Source organism: Oryctolagus cuniculus, chromosome 15 (genome assembly GCF_964237555.1).
Source record: "Oryctolagus cuniculus chromosome 15, mOryCun1.1, whole genome shotgun sequence".
Lineage (NCBI taxonomy): Eukaryota > Metazoa > Chordata > Mammalia > Lagomorpha > Leporidae > Oryctolagus > Oryctolagus cuniculus.
In genome coordinates, this window is record NC_091446.1 from 8,953,354 (window position 1) to 8,974,373 (window position 21,020).

The window sequence follows — 21,020 nt, forward strand, 5'->3', positions numbered from 1 at the left end:
TGTGTCACTCTACACACTTGCTTCATCAGCTCAGTCTCACTCTGCACGTGGTTTTCTGAAGGCACCCGGGTTTCCTGGCCTAGCAGAATGGGGAGTTGGGGTCAGACACGGGATGTAGGAGCACATGAAGCCGCCGAGACAACGAGAGTGCTCTCCTGGGGCTCAGGGAGGGACCTGGTGCAGCAAGAGCAGCATAATCGGGATGCATCCCGTCCCGTTCACAGAGCAGCCCAGCACCACGCAACCAAGTGCACGAGACTCTGCGACCTGCGTGGGACGGGCACTATTGCTCTCACGTTTCCTACAAGAACGGATGAAGTTACAGAAACTCTGATATTGACCATGGTCTCAAGCCTGGAGCCTTAGAGGCGATCAATCTATTGCTGGCAGGAAATGGAGGCTGGAGAAGGTAAGGAGCTTGCCAAGACCCAATTTGGGAGGGCAAAAGCCGGACACAGACCGCAGCCACCTGCCTCTGACACTGGGATTTCTTCCATGGCAATCCGGCCTTCCTCATAGCATTTCCTCAGGAAACGGAGAAGTCGCACCTTGATCCACTTATTCACCCAACCAAGATTGCCACGCAGCCCCCGGGGTCTGTGGCACGGAGCAAGCACTAGGAAAGCCCGGCTCTTTCTAGCAGCCCGATTAAAATGCCTCCATACAGAAAACCGCGATGTCACCCCAAGTTCAATGCTCTCACTCCCAACCCCTTAATGAAAAGGATACAATTCCTTAATCTCTGCTTGCCATCTGCCATGGGCACACACATACACACACTCACATGCTCTTACAGAATGCACAAATCTTGCCTTATTTAAAGTTGATCACTCCCGTTTCATTTGGAAGCTGATTCCTCATTGGAAAATCATGTTGAGTGTTGGGATCTTATGGCCCTATCACTTGCTGTAACTTCTGACATCTGCCTGTCCGAACCTTCAGAAACCAGAATTTCCTAAGGTTCAGAATCGTGCTATGTTTGGGTGCTCATTCCCCAGACTGAATTCCACAATCCTACTAAAAACCAGGAAATCCGACCTACCTGTTTTAACAAACAAGCAGATGAAAGAGGAAGGCCACACTCCTTCTAGTAAAGCGTATCTATCAACACCTCAGAGGGAAGGTCTGGCTGATCTGGAATCTTCTAGGCAATTCTGCTACGACCCCCTCTCAGGCTTTCCCCAGACCAGAAAGCAAGGCCTGCACAGCTCTGCCTTCTACTCACGTTCGGGGCTGGTCCTGACGTTGGAGGCTGGGAGTCCACGGAAAGTCTGCCTTCCACCAACTGGACTTTCTCCTCCTCCATTCAGAAGCCTGTGAGGTCTGTACTGAGCGCTGACCGACCTCAGCCAGCCCAGCAAACAGCCTGTCTCCACCCTCGCACCGGCCCAAACCAGCTGTGCTTCATACCTGGCCCGCGGCCGTGCCGTGATTAGACAAGGCTCCTGCCCACGTGGAATCCGCCTTTCCCGGGCCAGCCCCCCCAGGGCCTTTCACACAGGATTTCCCCATTATTCCACAACGGGCTCCTTTCAATAAAGGCTTATCCAAACGAACATGGCCCCTGCCATCTGATTGGCCACATCGGCGGACACGGGGCTGTCCTGGCCAGGGAGCTTGGTGCCAGGAATCACTCACTTGCCCTTTCTGTGTTAGAGCAGAGAACAAACCGTTCTCTCTAGAAAGGAGTCCAACGCTCACAGGGCTCTCGGCACGCACCTGGGGCAGCTCCAGAGTTGGGGTACGGAAGGTCAAAGAAAACTGTGGGAAGGCGCTGACGCGCGGTCTGGCACCTGCTGATGGTGTGTGCGTGCACTTACCCAGGCGTGGCTGAGTTTCAACGAGTGAAGTCATAAAAAGTGCAGCCTGGCAGACAGGCCTGCCCCCCTCCTGGGGAGAGGAGGCCCTGCGGACCCACTCAGATACCCTCCTGCTGGTGCCCGCCCACCTCCTGGGACTGAGCCAATCACAACCACTCAGCCACCCTTTGCCCGAGTTTCTTTCTTGTCCTTTGCAGTGGCAGAGCCTTTGAAAGCTTCTACAGAAGCCCCTGACCCCTGCCGCCAGGCACAGCCACGCCAGGAAATCAGATTAGCATTTCATCGCAGGCTCGTGGAGACCAGGGGGCTTACCTGGGGTGCTTGAGACCCCTCCTGGGGAGCACTGGACAAGGAGAAGCCCAGCGCCCTACTTCTGGGTCAGAGCAGCAATGTGTAGGTTTCAATGGATGAACAGTTAAACACAATGTGGCTTGTGGCTCAGACATCGAAAGCTAGGAAACACTGACAGGTGCTCCGACTCTGATGCGCCTCAAAGGCACTGCACTAAGTGAAAGAAGCGTTTCAACTTACTGAAATGCTGAGGGAGACTCACATTAGCCCAACTCATACAGGCTAGCTATAGAAAACAAGGGTGCCAACTTACTGGCGTGGAACAAGAAACCTGGTTGCCAAGTAGACCAGGACACTTGAGTTGGCCAGAGCTCCAATTTGTCCCCCAAACGTGACACATGGGAATTCACAGGATTCAGAGGAGACTGGATAGCGGAGAACCAGGGTTGGGGCATCAGCTGGTGGTCTACACTGGCTGCCCGCCATGGTGCCTGTGATCACCCTCCCACCAGCTCCAGTCATGGCTGATGCTGTGTGCGGCGCACTTACCCAGGCGTGGCTGAGTTTCAGTGAGTGAAGTCATAGAAAGTGCAGCCTGGCAGACAGGCCTGCCCCTCTCCTGGGGAGAGCACAGACAACAGTGGAAATGACTCTGGCTAGCTTGGACAGAAAAGGGGTCTCCAGGGTGGGAACTGAGGGAAGCCTGGAGGCCAGGCCCAGATTCGGTGACATGGGGGGCAGCCAATCAGCTCGCACCACTGCCAAGGTCAGCCAAGGAGTGGTGCTGCTGCTGTCCCTGGACACTGTCCCGATAGCACCAGGTCTGCTAGGCACTGGGCATCACCTCTAACACCTGTCCCAGCACTGATGTCCTGGCCACCATGGGGCACCAGGGGCTGCCACCCCCAATAGGGGAGAGAGCAAATAAATATATGGTGTTTCTCGCTCCCATCCGAGGAGCCGGGACTCTGTCGTAATGATGGGCTGACGAGGCACAGGGGTCCACGGCAGCCACTGGGCGCTGGGGAGTCTGGGTGCCCACATTCCTCAGCCACCAGCACCCTTTCCCTGGGTAGTGCTTGGCTGGGCCCCGATGGCCGCCTCCGGCTTGCCACTGTGGACGTCAAAGTCAGCTTCCCCGTCTTCAGGCCGCCTTCCGCCCAGCGAGGCGCGACGTGGGGCAGCCGAGCAGTACCCCCTCCCTAAGTTCCAGGGGCCGTGACTTGACTCCTCTTCCCCTGGGGACGGCCTCACTCCAGGGCTCCGAGGGCCAACGTCACCACTCGCGTTGGTGTAGAAACTCGGGCAAGTTATTTAACTTCTCTGTGCTGTGTTTCCTCTAAAACTGATGTCCGAGTAATCCTCCCCTCCCCTTGCTACGAAGACCTCGGAGTAAGGCGAGTGCTCAGCTGTTGGCCGCGGCCTTACTACCCACAGCGGCTCATTTGGAGGCCCCGGAAGCAACGCTCTGGGTAAAACAGAGCTGCTCCGGCCTCCTCTCCATCCCTACTGCAAAACCATGAATCCGGATGCTGCCAGTTGGAAATAGGCGCATCTTCAGTAAAGGCAGAGCCAACCCCCCTGCACTGGCAGAAACAATGACTTTTACTAAGAACGTTCATAACAGAGGTCAGCTCAAAAAAGACAACGGCTCAAGGGCTTTTAGCCAGCATGGAGATTGGAATTCTTCCTCAGTTAGTGACCCATCGATCCAAGCCTCTCTGAGGCTGGGTGAACTTAGCTACGCTACGTCCTTGGGGAAATGAAACTGAATTTCTTTACAAATGATCGCTGACTTAGGCTTGTAATGGATTTCAGGTGGTTTACCATAAATAAGACTGACTTCACAAAGATGTCTTCGACTCGTGCGTTCTGTGGATGGTGTCTACACAGCGAGCTAAAATGGAACTCTTCTCTCACGCTAATCTCTCCTAGATTAAAATAGAAAATTCATTTGTTTCTTGCTTTTAAAAGACAGGTGCTTGAGAGAACTTTTATTTGGGGGGTCATATGATCAAAACCACAGCAGGCCCTGAATATAAACCAGGACAACCTTCGATTCATTGATTCACTTATCAATGCATTAATGTCACTTACATAATGTCACGCCGTAACTACTGAGCTCTTCTCGTGTGCCAAGCACCGTGGCTGGCACTGTGGCTCAGAGGCTTAAGCCATGGCTTACAGTGCTGGCATCCCATATCAGAGTGCCAGTCTTCTTCTGATACAGCGCCCTGCTAATGCACCTGGGAAGGTGGTGGGAGACAGCCCAGGTACTTGGACACCTGCCACCCCTGTGGGAGACGCAGGTAGAGTTCCGGGCTTTTGGCTTCAGCTTGCAACAGGCCTGGCTGTTACAGTTATGTAAGGAGGGAACCAGGGAATGAGAGATCTCTCCCTCTCTTTCTGCCTTTCAAAAAAAAATCAAATAAATCATTAAAAATAAAAAAATTAAAAACTTGCAGCAATGCTATGTGGTAGGTATTTCTTTTTTAAATGGGTGAACAGTCAAAGCTCAGAGATTGAATGGCCTCGCCAAAGCCTGGCAGAGAGCGAGAGTTAGGATGGGGACCCCCACAGTCTGGCCAGTGGAAGGCTACTGCTTGAGGTTGTGTAAAGCGTCCCAGGACAGTCTCCTGTCTTTAAGTCTCAGTCTGTTCTGCAAAAGAGCACGGACTTGCTGGTTGTTGGCAACTGAGGCTGGTGGGAAGGTCCCAGCTCGCGAGAGCCCCTCTCCTGGATCAGGAAAGCAGGTCCCCGTCTGGGCCAGGTGGCTGCTCACCAGGCTGGGGAGCCAGAACCATGGCTGAGAAGGGAAAGAGCAAACGTGGGGAAACGGGGCTTGGGAACAAATCGGAAAGAGAAGGGCACATGGGAAGAGCAGAACCAACAACGCAGCCAGGCCGTGTGGAGGCTGCCTGCGGGCGGGTCAAGGGAGGACAGTGCTCAGCACCAGAGACACCCAGGCCAGGCCAGGCCCCACTTGATACGCAGGGATCTGGGAGGTCAGACACAGGGTCACACAGAACCCATTCTGTGGATGATAAAATAGAGGCTCAGAGAGTTGTTACAACTTTACCAATGCCTTTGTCCCACACTATCCTGTAAGAATAGCTTATTGGGGGGCCGGTGTTGCCGTGCGGCAGGTCGGGCAGCCACCTGCGACACCAGCATCCCATAGGAGCACCAGTTGGAGTCCTGCTGGCTGCTCTACTTCTGATCCAGCTCCCTGCTAAGGCACCTAGGAAAATAGTGGAAGATGACTCAAGTAATTTGACCTCTACAACCCACCTGGGAGAGCCAGATGAAGCTCCCTGCTTTGGCCTGGCCCACCCCCAGATGTTTCAGCCATCTGGGGGGCGAACCGGCAGATGGAGGATCTCTCTCTCCCTCTCTCTCCCTCTCTCTCTCTCACTCTCTCTCTCTCTCTCTGTAACTTTGCCTTTCAAATAAATAAATAGATCTTTAAAAACAAAAAAGGACTAGCTTATTGGGATTTGTTGATTCATTAGACAATCACATCAAATTTTCTATTAGAGTTTTTATTCACTGTCTGGAAACATCCATTTCTTGGTATGTGATAAAAATTCTGATATTTCCCCTAGTGAAGTAACTTAGATCTTTAGTGCTGAGACCCAGAGACTAGAAATGATTTGGCCGAGGTCTCACGGCAAGACAGGGCTGGGGCCAGAACCAGCCCCGCACAGGTTGGCTTCCAACAGGCAGCCTCCTCCCAGCCAGGCCCCGGCAGGCTCAGAAGGTGCCTTTGCAGGCCGGACCAGCAAGCTCGCCTCAGAACGCATTTGCTGCCAGGCCATGGGCGTGGGCCACGTGGCTCGTGGAGCCCAGATTAGGGCCGCTTATCCCAGGTGAGCTCAGGCCCTGACGCACCAGCTCCTGTTTAGCGGCTGCATCACTTCCAGCTGCGCTGTCCACACAGGGCCGAGCCCTTGCCCTCGCCCTCGCCTCAGGCACACGGGAGACCTTGGCGCTCCCTCCAGGGACCACATCCAGTTGCCCCAGTGCCTACCTTGCACAGCTGCGCATGGAGCTACTTATAGCTCGGTTATCATGTTCCTGTTTGAATACAAACAAACAGCCGTAGCTGGGGAGGGAGATTATTAAGAGACGCTGCTGGCTTTCTGCTCTGGCAAGGGGCAGAGGACCTGCTTGTGCTTGGGCTGCAGTGAAATGACAGCTCCTCCCCTCAGCCTCCCCCTGCCTCCCCCAGCCTCCTGTCTTCTTTCCTGTCTCTGTCTCCTGTCGCTGGCTTTGGCTGACCCAGCCCTAGCTGTTGCAGCCATTTGGGGAGTGGACCAGAGGATGGAAGATCTCACTCCTCTCTTTCTCTCCCTCTCTCTCTGTAACTCTGCCTTTCAAATTAAAAAAAAAAAAATCTTTGTAAAGAAGAAAAAAGAAGGGGCTGAGCTGAACTCACTTGGGAATATGGGCAGAGTATTGAACAGGAATGCATTGAGTCAGGAGCCCCGGAGCGGGCGTTCGGTAGAGCAGCTGAGAAGTTCACGTCCCCTGTCAGAGATCCTGGGCTCCACACCCAGGTCCACTCCTGACGCCAGCTCCTGCTAGGGTGCACCCTGGAGGGCAGCAGTGATGGCTCAGACCATCGGGTTCCTGCACCCACACTGCAGACCCGGACTGGGTTCCAGCTCCTGGCTTTAGAACCTGTAAGCATTTGGGGAGTGAACCAGGAGATAGCAGCTGTGTCTCTCTCTTCCCTTCAAAATAAATAAATATGTTTGTGAAATAAAGAGGCAGGAACTTGGAGGCAGAGGAGGCAGCCAGTATAAGCCCTTGGAAAGTCACAAAAATCTGGGGAGGACTTTGGAGATGCACTGGGCACGGACTCTAGTGCAAAGGAGCAGGGAGGGGCCGGTGCTGTGGCACAGTGGGTTAAGCCTCCACCCACATGCCACCATCCCATATGGATGCCGGTTCCTACCCTGGCTGCTCCACTTCTGACCCAGCTCCCTGCTAATGTGCCTGGGAAAGCAGTGGAGGATGGTCCAGGGAAAGCAGTGGAGGACGGCCCAAGTACTCAGGCCCCTGCCACCCACATGGGAGACTTGAATGGAGCTCCTGGCTTCAACCTGGCCTAGCAATGGCTTTTGCAGCCAATGGATAGAATATCTCTGTCTCTCCCTCTCTCTCTATAACTCTGCCTTTTGAATAAACAAATGAATCTTTAAAAAGAAAGAAAATATCTTCAGGGAATAGAAAACTGAAGAATGGCCAGGAAGTTTTCACAATGAAAAACCAATGAATAAAATAATTAAAATCTGTTTTTAAAAAAAAGGAACAGGGTGCCCCAAGCTGACGTCTGGGCTGACATCTTTATCCTTTTTTTTAAAAATATTTATTTATTTATTTGAAAGGCAGAGTTACAGAGAGGCAGAAGCAGACAGAGAGAGAAAGAGAGAGAGGTCTTCCATCCACTGGTTCACTCCCCAATTGGCCACAATGGCCAGAGCTGCACCCATCTGAACCCAGGAACCAGGAGTTTCTTCTGGGTCTCCCAGGTAGGTTCAGGGGCCCAAAGACTTGGGCCATCTTCTACTGCTATCCCAGGCCATAGCAGAGAGCTGGATCAGAAGTGGAGCAGCTAGGACTCGAATGGGCGCCCATATGGGATGCCGGCACTGAAGGCGGCGGCTTTACCTGCTACACCACAGCACCAGCACCATCTTTGTCATCTTAAAACCCTCAAAAACAAAATTGGGGTCATACATACTGCGCATATTCTTTTTTTGTCTTCACTTAAAAGTAGCCTGTCAAGGACATTCCCCATGACTACAACATGACCTTTAACAGCTCCAAAGGACACGCGGTCCTTTCCTAGTCTTAGCTGTTGACCGGCACATACTTACTTTTTCACAGTTTATCTCCACCTAGGATGGCTGAAGAGACTGCAAAGTGAAGAGGGCAGGGCTCAGCCTAGACTTGGCCCTGGTTGGACAAGCAGGAAGGTATCGACACCAAAGCATTGTGGGTGGCGGTGGGCTGCAGGGCACCCTGGGCTGGGAAGGATGGGACATGGGATCCAATCCGTGGGATCCGGATGTGGACTGCGCCAGCACAAGCTGTGTGGGTGGAGGACAGGACGGGGGCTGGGTGAGCAGTGGCGTGGGAAGTTCTGAGGCTCCGGTGGGGACAGAGTACAGCTCCGGGGGCTTCTGGATGTCAGGAGGGCTCCGCAGCCCTGTGCTGCCTCCCAACGTGGAGACCTGGGGCGATCCTGTCCCAGGATGTTTGAAACAGGGCTCAGCTCATCAGTTGGAAATGGGTTCTTTGGGTGCCAAGTTAAGAATCTCTGGAGTAGAACCCAGGAGAAGTCTACTTGAATCCTTCCAGCGATGGGAAACTCACTACCTCCGGAGGCATCCCATCTGGAGAGGGAAATGCTGGACCACTGGGAAGTTATTTCGATTTCTCCACAATCCAGATCCCACCCATGATTCCCAGGGCTCTGAACAAAGTTGGTTCCACTCAGCATAAGCCGGGCATTGGCCAGTGGTGAGGCGCGAGGCCCAACAGGGGCCATCAGTTTCGACTGAGCCACGGGCATTTCCCCAAGGACCAAACCTAAATTTGCCCTGTTCTGGGACTCCACTGAGCCTTGTATGCTCCCTCATCCACACGGCCGATGCGTGGGAGCTGACAGCTGGCCAGCCCACAGCTGAACACACACTCACCAGGGGCTGTCTGGGACAGAGAGACCCACCCAGACGAGCAGTGGAGCCCAGCCCAAATTGTCATCTCACAGAACCAAAAGCTAAACAAGCGGTTCTTGTTTGAAACCACCGAGTTCTGGCATAGTGTGTGATGTAGCAAAGGCTGGGGTCCATTTAACTCTTTCCTCCACACCACACTGCGCCAGACCTGGCTGACCATCGGATCACAGAGGACGCACTGAGGATGCTGGAGGCTGGTCAACCCCAGCCCCACGGTTCAGATGACGATCGACGGGCATGGCCCCCTGACTAGTGGCCACCCGTGTCACCTTGGCCAAACCGAGGCCTCTGAGGATGAAGCTGAGCGCATCCCAGACTGGGGTAGCAGAACATGCTGGAATCCAGGCAGAGCCCCTTAGCCCCAGACGGGAACAGGAAACCACACATGGATTTGCAGTTAAGGGTCTCTGTTCTCCTGCTCGGACAGATACTTGATGACGCATCCAAATATACGGCTCCCCTTACGGTTTCCATACCACCCTCCCCGTTTCTTATGAAATCAAGCTGTTGTAACCCACAAAAATTCAGACATCAGTTTGAATCCCAAAGCTGAACTGTGCTGTCAGTTTTTGGAGATTAAACACAGTATCGATGTCTCTGGGAGTGGGGCGGAGAGGGGGAGCAAGGAGAGAACGGAGGGAGGTTGGGGGGGGGTGGCTAGACACTCTGCTGATGCGACATGGTAAAGCTGAACCAAGAAACTGAAGATGTCTTCCTTCTGAATGACATCATAGGACCTTGCAAGGGCAATGATGAGCCCTTAGAGAGAGTTTTAGCTAACACCAGGCAACTCTGACTTAAATGGAAAATAAAACCCTGTTCCTTGCACAAGATTAATGTAAATTTATCCTTTAAAAGTTAAAGATTATTATTATATAATTTAAAAGTGCTTTTAAAAAAATAGAGGCCAGAGCTGTGGTGTAGTGGGTTATGCTGCACTGGCATCCCATATTGGAGGGACAGTTGGAGTCCCCACTGCTCCACTTCCGATCCAGCTCCTTGCTAATGTGCCTGGGAAAGCAGTAGGAGATGGCCCAAGTGCTTGGACCCCTGTACCACGTGGGAGACCCAGATGGACTTCCTGGCTCTCGGCTTCAGTCTGGCCCAGGACCCTGTTGGGGCCATTTGGGGAATGAACCAACTGATACAAGATAGTTCTCTCTCTCTTTTTTTCTTTCTCTCCCTCTCTCTGTCACTCTCTCAAATAAATTAATCTTTAAAAAACAAAAGTGCTTAGTAAATAGGTCTTGGCTAAGCGTGCATTTGTGCAGTCTATACTTCTCACCAGCAAGAGCAAGAAAAAACCACCTGCATCAGATTTGCTTGTTTTAAAAATAGCTTCTGGGGTAGCTGAACATAGTAGAGACACCCCAGCTTCCTCTCTCCCAGTATTTCCTCCCAGAGCAATGGAGAACAATGAGGAGAGGAAAAAAAATCAGACGAAAATCGCACAAAAATCAGACCTTCTAATAGCGTGAGGGCAAGAGAGAAAAACCGAAGCATAAAAAGCCGGGTGCAGGATTTCTCTGCTCGCACCCTCGCCCTACCACAAGCGTGCGCAGAGAGCGAAGGCAGACCTCGCTTCCCAGCAAACTGGAGAAGAGGGCAGGAGCGGCCGAGTGGGGTTCTGTGGAGCTTATGTCAGAACGATTCAGTCCGTCCTAAGTTAGGAAACCGTCTGCTAAGTGAGGAGGTCAGAGCAGGGAGTGCAGGAGGGCTTCAAGGCGCGGGGGACTGAAGGAACAGGCCAGACTGTAAAGGAACAGTCTTCCAAATGCATGGCTTCTAGGGGAAGAACAGGCAAACAGAGGGGTGATTGGCAGAGCTGTTAGCACCCTCAACTCCGTGTCAGAGAGTCTGGGTTTGAAATCCACCTCTGCTTCCAATTCCAGCTTCAAACTCATGTAGACCCTGGGAGGCAACAGGTGCTGGCTCAAGTGCGTGGATCCCTGTCACCCATGCGGGAGACTTGGCTAGGGTTCCCAGCCCAGTCTAGGTTGTCCCAGGCTTTTAGGAATCAGCAAACGGAAGGTGTTTGTCTATCTCTCTTTTCCTTTCACATAAAAGTGATTTTTTAAAAAAAAAAAATTTAAAGTTTATTTATTTGCAAGGCAGAGTTACAGAGAGAGGAGAGATTTTCCATCTGCTGGTTTACTTCCTAGGTGTCCACAACAGCCAGAGCTAAGTCAGGCTGAAGGCAGGAGCCAGGAGCTCCATCTGGGTCTCCCACATGGGTGCAGGGGCCCAAACACTCGGGGCCATCTTCTACTGCTTTTCCCAGGCCGCTAGCAAGGAGCTGGATCAGCAATGAAGCAGCTGAGACCCGAACTGGCTTTGCAGGTAGCAACTTTACCAGCTATGCCACAATGCTGGCCCCTAAAGAATTTTTAAATGCATAAAGATAATAAAAGTTAAAAATCTACATTTTTTTTTAAGGTATAATAAATGACGGGAGAGGGACCTAATGGCGATTGGGTGCTGCCTGGGGAAAAGCATGAAAAATGGGAAACTTCAAGCCAACTACAAGAAACCAGGCATTCCGTAAAACATCCTAAAGCTATACACACGGACAGGCAGGCTGACCCGGCTATACAGAGCTGTTTTAAAAGTCAGGAGACAATATTTCATGCATACCACCTGAGGGAAACCTTACAGCCAGCTAGAAGCAGAAAAAAATTGTTAAGTCAGCACTCCCAGCAGGATTAACTAGAGCAGGTGAGTACACGTGAAGTGACTTGAAACAGAAATTTCAAAATGTGAACAGAATACCCAGATCTGCATAGGACTCACTAGACACAGAGCAATCAACCCCAAGTGGAATTATTAGATTTCAAAGACAAAAAGCAAAGGCCCTCAGATAAATAGATCAAGTAACTGGCAAGGTCAAAAGAATTACACTGGCATCATAGTTTTTAAAATATGCAAGATAACAATTGAATAACTTCTTCAAAAACCTCCACAAGCTGAAGTGCAAACCAAGGATTTCACATTCAGCCGAGCGATTCTTCAGCTGTCAAGGCTCGGGAAAAGCAGTTTTCAGCGTACAGTAGCTGACTGAGTTCCGCACCATCCGTTTCCTTCCCGAGGAGTCTACTGGATAATGGACTTCATCCAACCAAGTGGTAGCTGGGAAAACCGGCAAAAGGACTGGCAGTGAGGATTTCAAAACACGAAAATGCATGTCCAGCTCTGAAGCAGAGGGAGGGGGCTGGATTGAAGGCCAGGGTTCAAACATTGTCTGCTGTAACAAAGTCGGAATAATGCATCTAAAAAACAGGAGAATAATCCAGAAAGAGGAAGCCAGAACAAGCTCATTCCTGGAGAGGCAACAGGTAAGTTTTAAAGGATACTGGGGAAGGGGCTGGTGCTGTGGCTCAGCGGGTTAAAGCCCTGGCCTGAAGCGCCGGCATCCCATATGGGCACCAGTTCTAGTCCTGGCTGCTCCACTTCCAATCCAGCTCTCTGCTATGGCCTGGGATAGCAGTGGAAGATGGACCAAGTCCTTGGGCCCCTGCACCTGCGTGGGAGACCCCAAGGAAGCTCCTGGCTCCTGGCTTTGGATTGGCGCAACTCCGGCCGTTGTGGCCATCTGGAGAGTGAACCAGTGGATGGAAGAACTCTCTCTCTCTCTACCTCTCTCTGTAACTCTGTCTTTCAAATAAATCTAATAAATCTTAAAAAAAAAAAAAAAAAAAAAAGGATATCGGGGAAAACACCCTGATGAGCCAGAGAGTAGAAGATGAAATAAGAAAACAGTACTGAGCACATTAAAAATATATATAAAAACAAAACCACTAGAACAAAAATACAAGCCTAATTAGAAAAGAAAGAAATCCTGCAAATATAACTAAATGCACAAAACTGTACAACGTCAGACCTGAGGCTGATCCTATCAGTCATACGAGTAAAAGTCAATGGGTTTACCTCACCTACTGAAAGGGATATGTTCAATTTGGTTCACAAAACAAGACCGAAGTATAAGCTGTATACGTAAGACACATCTAAAACAAACAAAGAGATGGATAAAGATATGACAGGCAAATGGAAACTAAAAGATAACAGGGCCATGATCCTGATATCAGAAAAAGTAGAAGACCAAAAACATCACACATGACAAAGCAGGAAGCGTTTTTACGTGAGAAGCCTAAACTGCAAATGAACACCCAGCACTTAGGAATACAAATCTACCACCCAGCAATGATCTTTGTGAAGCAAAGACTAAAGAAAATGCAGGCTGGGAGCAATATGTACAAGCACTCTAATAACAGGACTGTTTAAGTGGACAAAAACTAAGAAAGCAGATAGAAGACCCAAACAGCAGTAGCAGTAGGGCATACCTTAGGAATACCTGTTAAACTCCACACCCAGACAATAAGGATACAGCTTCCTCCCAACTGCCTATGGGCTAATCCCTCCCCAAAAATCTTCAGCTGTCAGGTCACAGAGGAAGATGAGGAATTTTCAGGTGAACACATGAGAACCTGCGTCCTGGAGCAGGCCTGGTGGTGGAGCAAATAAATACATAGATTTTTTTTAAATAGCATTCTCTAGTCACAATGCTGTAAAACCAGAAACAACACAAAGCAAAACAAAAAACAGAACAGGCCCTACACCTGGATTTTAAAACTGTCCTGTGGAGGCTGGCGCTGTGGTATAGTGGGCTAAGCCTCCACTTGCAGTGCTGGCATCCCATATGGGTGCCAGTTCTAATCCTGGCTGCTCCTCTCTAATCCAGATCTCTGCTATGGCCTGGGAAAGCATAGAAGATGGCCAAAGCGCTTGGGCCCTGCACCCGCGTGGGAGACCCAGAAGTCCCCGGCTCCTGCCTTTGTGTTGGTCTACCTCTGGCCATTTCAGGCATTTGAGAAGTGAACAAGTGGATGGAAGATGTCTCTGTCTGCCTTTCAAATAAATAAATAAGCTTTTAAAAAATGACAGTGACAATGGAAACGCTATATATCAGAGTCAATGTGATATATTTATAGCTGTGATAGAGGAAAAATGATAGTATTAAATGTATGTATCAGTGAAAATGAAGGAAGAAAAACAGAGATTTAAATTCCCAACTCAGAAAACTCAGGAAAAACAAAGTAAGAAAAAAGCAAATAAGAAAATAGCAAAGGTAAAAGCAGAAATGAATAATAGTTCCTTAAAAAAAAGAATACACTAGGAGCAGCACAGGCTAACTCGATCAAGAAGAAAGCAGGAGAAGGCACGAATGCACAGAATGACGAGGAAGCAACTATTACAACAGAAGGACTTTTTAAAATGACCAAGCAACTTTGCAGACTTCTATGCAAATGAAAAATCCATGAATGAATAATATCCTAGGCAAATTCAGATTACTCAAACTGACTTCATTAGAATTATCAAGCTTAATAATATCTGTTTCCATAGGAAAATAGTAGAGAAATTCATGAATGAGCTATACCACAAAACTAACACCAGGTCCAGTTGAATTCTACCAATGCTTCAAAAGTCAAAAAGTCCCAAGTTCTACAAATTACTCAAGAGCATTATAAAGGCAGAACATTTTATTAATTCATTTTATTTAGAATAATGATTCCTATATCTGTTAAAGATGGCATACACACACACACACACACACACACGCAAACTGCAGGCTAATATCACTCACAGATATGGATGCAAGTATAGGAACCAAAACACCAGCAAGCAAACTCCAACACCATCGTCAGAAAATACTTGACCACAGTGTAGTAGACTGAATGTGGGCCCCTGGGCCGATGGGAGGGCACTAGGAGGTGATGGAACACGAGGCCTGCCCTCCCATCAGTGGGATTGGTGCCCTTGTGGGAAGAGACACGAGAGGGATGATTCTGTTCTCTGCCACGTGAGCAGACAGCAGGAAGGCACTGTCTGCAAGCCGGGAGGGAGGCCCTGCCCAGAGCCGTAGCCAGCCCCTTCATCACGGGCTTTGCCGCCTCCAGAACTGTGAGAAATAAGCGTCTTGCTAAAGCTGCCGCTCTGCGGTCTCCTGTTAGGGCAGCCAAGCTGACCAAGACAATGACCTAAAGCAATCAGAGAAGGTGTGGAGAACACCCAGAGGTGGGAAGCAGCCCGGGAGGACTGAAGCCTCATCACTACAAGATAGCTGCAACAGCAGAGGACAGAGACCATTTCTGGAGGGTGGTGGAGAAAGACGGAAATCCAGGGGACAGCACGGGGGAGTGCCCTGCCTTGAGAGATTTACCATACAAACACAACCTATGGCTCTTGCTGGGCATCAAATAAACCAACTGTCTTCTCCTTCTTCTCCTTCTTCTTTTTGACAGGCAGAGTGGACAGTGAGAGAGAGAGAGACAGAGAGAAAGGTCTTCCTTTGCCGTTGGTTCACCCTCCAATGGCCGCCGCACTGCGGCTGGCTCACTGTGCTGATCCGAAGCCAGGAGCCAGGTGCTTCTCCTGGTCTCCCATGTGGGTGCAGGGCCCAAGCACTTGGGCCATCCTCCACTGCACTCTCTGGCCACAGCAGAGAGCTGGCCTGGAAGAGGGGCAACCGGGACAGAATCCAGTGCCCTGACCAGGACTAGAACCCGGTGTGCCGGCGCCGCAGGTGGAGGATTAGCCTAGTGAGCCGCGGTGCCGGCCCCAACTGTCTTCAAAAATGAGCCCTCCAGGGGCGTTTGAGCACGGATAGGATTTTCAGTATGAAGGAATCACGACTTTTTTAGGTATTACAGGGTACTGTCACTGTGCACGTACAAAGAGAGTCCTTATCTTAACCGCCACTGACTGAATGACGGAATTATTTGCTTTAAAACACTCCAGCCGGGGAGGAAGGGGAAGATGTTTTTGGAAAGTGGAGCAGTACACGAAGGAAGACTGGGCACGTGTGAATGATCGCTGAAACCAGCACTGGGGATGCTGGCGCTGGTCTCTGCCTTTGTGTGTGCTTGGAAATTCCACGGTAGAATACAAACAGAGGAAAGGGGGGAGGGCAGGGGGAGGAGAAGCAGCCCCCTCCCTGGTCAGCGCCCAGGCCCTCTGCAGTGCTGGGAGGACCCTGGCCAAGCCAGCGCTTCCTACGCAGGTCAGCCCTTCCTACGCAGACATCAAAGCCATCAGCAGCCAGGGATTCTGGCTACTAAAGCAAAGCACTTCTGGTTGCGTTTTCTAAATTCAACTTACCTGTTGCACTTTAGATGTGGGAACCTGTGCCTCCAAAGGTTCTCAAGTCTAAGCGTTGCTTGCCAAGTCCTGGTCCAGCCCTTCTCCCTGAACCGTGCTGAACTGGTCCCTAGGACTGTGCATCGGCTCACTGCCCCTGGCTCGCAGAACTCGGGCCTGAGGAGCAGTCTTGTCTCAAATCCCCTAAAGGATAATGTCTTAAATATCCACTGCCGGGCCTGCCCATTCAACAGAAGCTCTGGAACTAGCGGCCCTTCTTTCTCACCTAGCTGCTTCTCCAAGGTTGGTATCCCTGTGCCCCGAGATGCGTCAGCCAGTCTCAGTCTCTTTGTCTATGCTGAGGAGGAGCCGTTGGCAAAAGCATTAACAGTCCTGGGTCATTGCGGTGCCTGGCGTAGGAGGACAGGCAGCTCCAACAAGCACCAGACAGGCAGAGCAAGCCATGATATGACCGGGACTCTTCCAAGAACCGGAAGACACCGGATGATGATCCTGTGACTGGATCTAAGGGTCGGTTGTCTCATCTGTTTGCTATGAAACATGAGACCTAGAACTACTTTGTCAGAGCCTACCTGGAACCTCATTACCGGTTTCAGCAGAAGCATGCTCGCGGGAATGACTGAATGATCGGCAGTGAATGCAGACCGCGGGTTCTCAGCTCAGAGTCACCTGCGCCATTAAATCCCCTGAAAACGAGAATCTCGGCCCCACAGGGAACCGGCCGCTCCAGCTTTGCGCGATCCCTGCCTTCAGATCCTTCCATACAGCCAGGAAGAAACACGCCTTTCACCGCCTGGGCCTTGCAACTCGGGACTTGGTGAAAAGGATCAGGGCCTGGTGGAGCCTGGACATTTCTCTGGAATCCCAAAATACTGGGGACGCAACCAATCTTAGTCATCCGTAACTTTACCCAGAGGCAAGCAGCCTGACGACCCAAAGCCAGTCCTCTCTGCTTGCACAACGTCAGCCGGTGTTGCTGGGCTTAAGCTCTGCAATTCTTTGGCACCAGTTCTGGCACGGAGCTCTGCCGAGGCTGTTCCCCGACTTGAGACCGGAGCAGAATTTCCCCTTTTTAGGTCACAAACTCAGGGCACTCACTCATCACCTCTCTCTCTGCTGTGTCAATTTTAAACACCCTTCTTAATAACATTTATGAAACACTGGCAAGGTGGCAACGATCCTGAGTTTCTCCTGCTGTACGCGGGCATTGCAAGATTGAAACTGAAGAAACTTGGCGCTGCAAGCCGGGATTACAAAAACACACGACAGGGCCCCGCGCTGGAGCGTGGTGGGGTAAGCCACCGCCTGCACTGCCGGCATCTCATACGGGTGCTGGTTTGAGTCTCAGCTGCTCCACTTCCCATCCCGCTCTCTGCTAATGAGCATGGGAAAGCAGTAGAAGATGGCCCAAGTGCTTGGGCCCCTGCACCCACGTGGGAGACCCAGATGAAGCTCCTGGCTCCTGGCTCAGCTCCTGCCATTGCGGCCATTTGGGGAGTGAACCAACATGTGGAAGACCTCTCTCTCTCTCTCTCTCTCTCTCTCTCTGCCTGCCGTTCTCCCTCTCTGTAACTTTACCTTGCAAATAAACAAATAAATATATCTTAAAACAAAAACAACTGCGACATCCACCTTTTCCAATACAGTTGAATGAAGAACCCTAGGACAAGGGTCGCAGTGGATTGTCCAGTGACCTGCAAGAGCCATCTTCCTGTGCCGGTCCCATGGGCCATGTCTGGCTGGCTGCTCTCTTGTTGCCTTACCATCTGCAATCTTGATGCCCATGCTCTGCCTCTGGGGCTGGGATGGGCCTTTCTGTGCTAAGAGGGACACACCTCACCTGGGCTCATGGCCTCCTTGGGCGTCAGAGAGGCGGACCAGGGTCTCCTGCAGAGAGTCGGGCTCCTGCCCGCCAGCGCCCTACGGTCTGCGCTGGCTCTGTCTGCACTGGCTCTCTTCCATTCCTCATAGCCGCCCCGTGCTGGCCCCTGTCCCCAGCATCCTCCAGCCCGAAATACATACCCTGGCGTACAGTGAACGCATGTGCCACTACAAACTAGCTTTCACACTTCAGTCTCATGAAGCCACACAGGTGAGCAGCAACTCGTGCGGGCCTGCCTTTGTTCTTGGCTCTGAAGGTACACGTCTTTCATCCCTCTGCCTCCACCCAGGCCACTGTTTGAATGGCCCTTGGCTGCCACGCCAGCACCCATCCTGGACTTTGTGAATCCCACTCCAGGTAGACTCTGGCTTAAACTGAGCCGATCGGATTTTCTGGCTTGATATTGGATATGGACCCTCCTTGAAAGTCAGGCCAGGGGTCAGCACTGTGGGGTACTGGATAAAGCCGCTGCCTGAAGTGCTGGCATCCCATATGTGCACAGGTTCTAGTCCCAGCTGCTTCACTTCCGATCCAGCTCTCTGCTATGACCTGGGAAAGCAGTGGAGAATAGCCCAGGTCCTTGGGCCCCTACACCCGCGTGGGAGACCCAGAAGAGGCTCCTAACTCCTGGCTTTGGATTGGCACAGCTCCAGCCATTGTGGCCAACTGGGGAGTGGACCAGCGGATGGAAGACCTCTCTCTCTCTCTGCCTCTCCTTCTCTCTCTGTGTAACTCTGACTTTCAAATAAATAAATAATAAAAAGAAAGTCCAGCAAGGCCACTTGTTGTGAGGCCATGAGGGATGGGGCCATGGTCAGCGGCAGAGAAACTTGGACCTGGGTACCTTGAGCATAGGGAGGGTAGGACCAGGAGCCCAGCAGAGGAGGGGTCCACGGTGAGCCAGAATGAAGCTGGAGGCTGCTGAGACGGGGGTGAGAAAGGGGGTACAGCACAGAGCATGCCCACTCCTCCCCTTGGAGCGGGTCTCGGTTTCTTACAACCAAACAGAACCTGCGTGCCAGCACACCCATAAGTCACCATGGCCCGAGACTCTGGCCTTGTCTCCAGCCTCAGCCTCTCTCAGCATGTCTGCGTACCTGCCACTGTTATCCCCACCCTCCTCCTCTGACCACTCCCCGGCCGTGATGGTCACACAGTGCGGCCAGCGCTGCTCTGCCTCCTCCAGCAGCCCCCCCGCCCCGCCCTCTTGGCACAGCACAGGCTGAGCTCTGGGGGCTTGGTCTTCTCCCTTCTCCTGGGAGAGACCCGTGGTTCCCCAGACTTCTCACTCCTACCTCGAGCGCAGGTTTAGCCTGACGTTTCTGCTTAGATGACTCACAGTCCTCAAGCTCTTAGGTGTAAATTCTCTCCCCCACCAAGCCAACCCCTCGCTGGCCCGCTCCTGGCATTGTGCAGAAGACCTCGTTGTTTCGGTGACACACTGGTCCTTGGCGGGAACGCTGTGCCTCTCTGTGGCTGCCTGCCCGGCATCTGCCTCCTCAGCTGACCTGGCAGTCCACGGGGCAGGGCTTAGGTCATCGTGGCAATGGCCGCACCCTTGGCCCCAAGGCCTGGTGCCCTAAGTAGGCACGGTCATTAGTGTTTGCTGGTCACTTAGTGTTTGGATCGCTCTCTTACGTTTTCCCCTCTGCTTCCTTCCTCACGCATCCGCCTTTTGGGCGCTTCCCTCCCAGTGTCCATTTCTCTGTCCCCTTTGCCTCTGGACCAAACTCTTATCTCCCCACCAAGCGGCTGCAGAAGCCAGCTGGCCGGGCCCCTGCTTGCAATATAAAACCTGACCAGTGGCATCCTGGGAAGGTGGCGGCAGAAGTGTTTTGGCTTCTCCAAGTCCCCTGAGATACACAGACGTAGCCGCACGGAGCGAATCCATGAAACCTAGGCACAACACGCCCAGCGGAGCCAGATAACGAAGTAGCCCCTGAACCTGCCTAGCGTGGCCACGGCGCAGGAGGAAGCGAGGAAGGCGGCAGGCCGTTCAGGCCTGAGACTGGGAACCCTGCCCACAGAGACCGGCACTCACTGGCAAAGGTGCAGGCTGACTTGGAAGCAGCAGCCAAGGCGGACAGGCGCTTTGCCTGCTGTGCACACAGGCAGCGGCAGCATCACACGGCAGATGTATGGGTGGTGCAAGTGGGAGAACTATGGCAGCCTTGCGTTTCTGTTGTGTGGCACATGGTATAAAATAGCGTGTACACACACTCACACACACATGCACACACTCACACTCACATACACTCTCTCACACACTCACACACTCACACACACACACGCGCGCGCGTTCTTCGCTCGTGAGGCTTGGCGTTCTGCCAGATTTCAGCTGCGGCCTGACGATTCACTCATGGCCGTCACCAAGCCAAACTGGAAACGGGGTTTGTGGCGATCCTGCGGCAGCTCGGGCAGCGGCAGAAGCAGGTCTGAAAAGCGATGGGCGAGAGCCTGGAGAGAGCCAGCCTGTGCAGGCACGTCAAAGCCAACACGACGCCGGGCTTTCTCTCAAAGCTTCGCTGCGTCAGGGCCATGGCACCTCTCTGACGTCACCATTCCACAGGTCATCGGCACTTGCGTGAGGCCGGAAGACGTGTCAGCACACAGCTAGCCAACCCCTGTTTCACGGGGGTTGTGGGTGGAGGGGGCCACAAGCGACCAACAGCAAAGGCAGCCCGTCTGCCTCGGGAGAGGATGCGGGGAGGGGAGCCAGCGAAGCTCGCATGTGAGCCTTTAATGTCACTGTATAAAGGCAGAGGCATGCAGGAAAGAAATGCACTTCCCCTCTAATCTCAGCAGCCAAACCAGTTTGAAGCCATACCTGGCTCAAAGGAACAAAGTCCTTCGCAGTTTGAGACTGACTTACCCGGAGGGCACAGAACAGGGCCAGGCCCTCTCCTCCTGCGGCTGCCACCTCCAGCACGGCCCCGAGCGTGCTCCGTCTGCCCAGGATCACATGCAGAGGTTCTATAAATGTGCACTGGCGTGGGGCTGGGAGCAGGGCCTGCGAGGCAGCCGAGTGTGAGCAATCCGACCCAGGCCAGGCGGCAGTTCTCCAGCAGGCTGCGCTGCCCTGGGCGGGGTGGGGTGGGGGTGGGGGTGGGGGCAGGCAACAGTGAG

The 21,020-nt window shown here is 52.2% G+C and overlaps 1 protein-coding gene across 20 annotated transcripts in view; it reads right to left on the reverse strand.

The window, feature by feature from the left end:
- TACC2 (transforming acidic coiled-coil containing protein 2) overlaps positions 1–20,927 on the reverse strand; it is a 208,012-nt gene extending 187,085 nt beyond the window's left edge. For 15 of the 20 annotated variants that reach the window (XM_051824267.2, XM_051824261.2, XM_070057109.1 and 12 more), the window contains exon 1: positions 20,767–20,927. The gene's annotated coding sequence lies outside the window, so the exon portion shown is untranslated. Of the gene's footprint in view, positions 1–1,225; positions 1,360–20,766 lie in introns of those variants that run through there. The other 5 variants (XM_051824268.2, XM_051824262.2, XM_051824260.2 and 2 more) reach the window with 3 other exon arrangements.
- Positions 20,928–21,020: the final 93 nt, after the last annotated feature.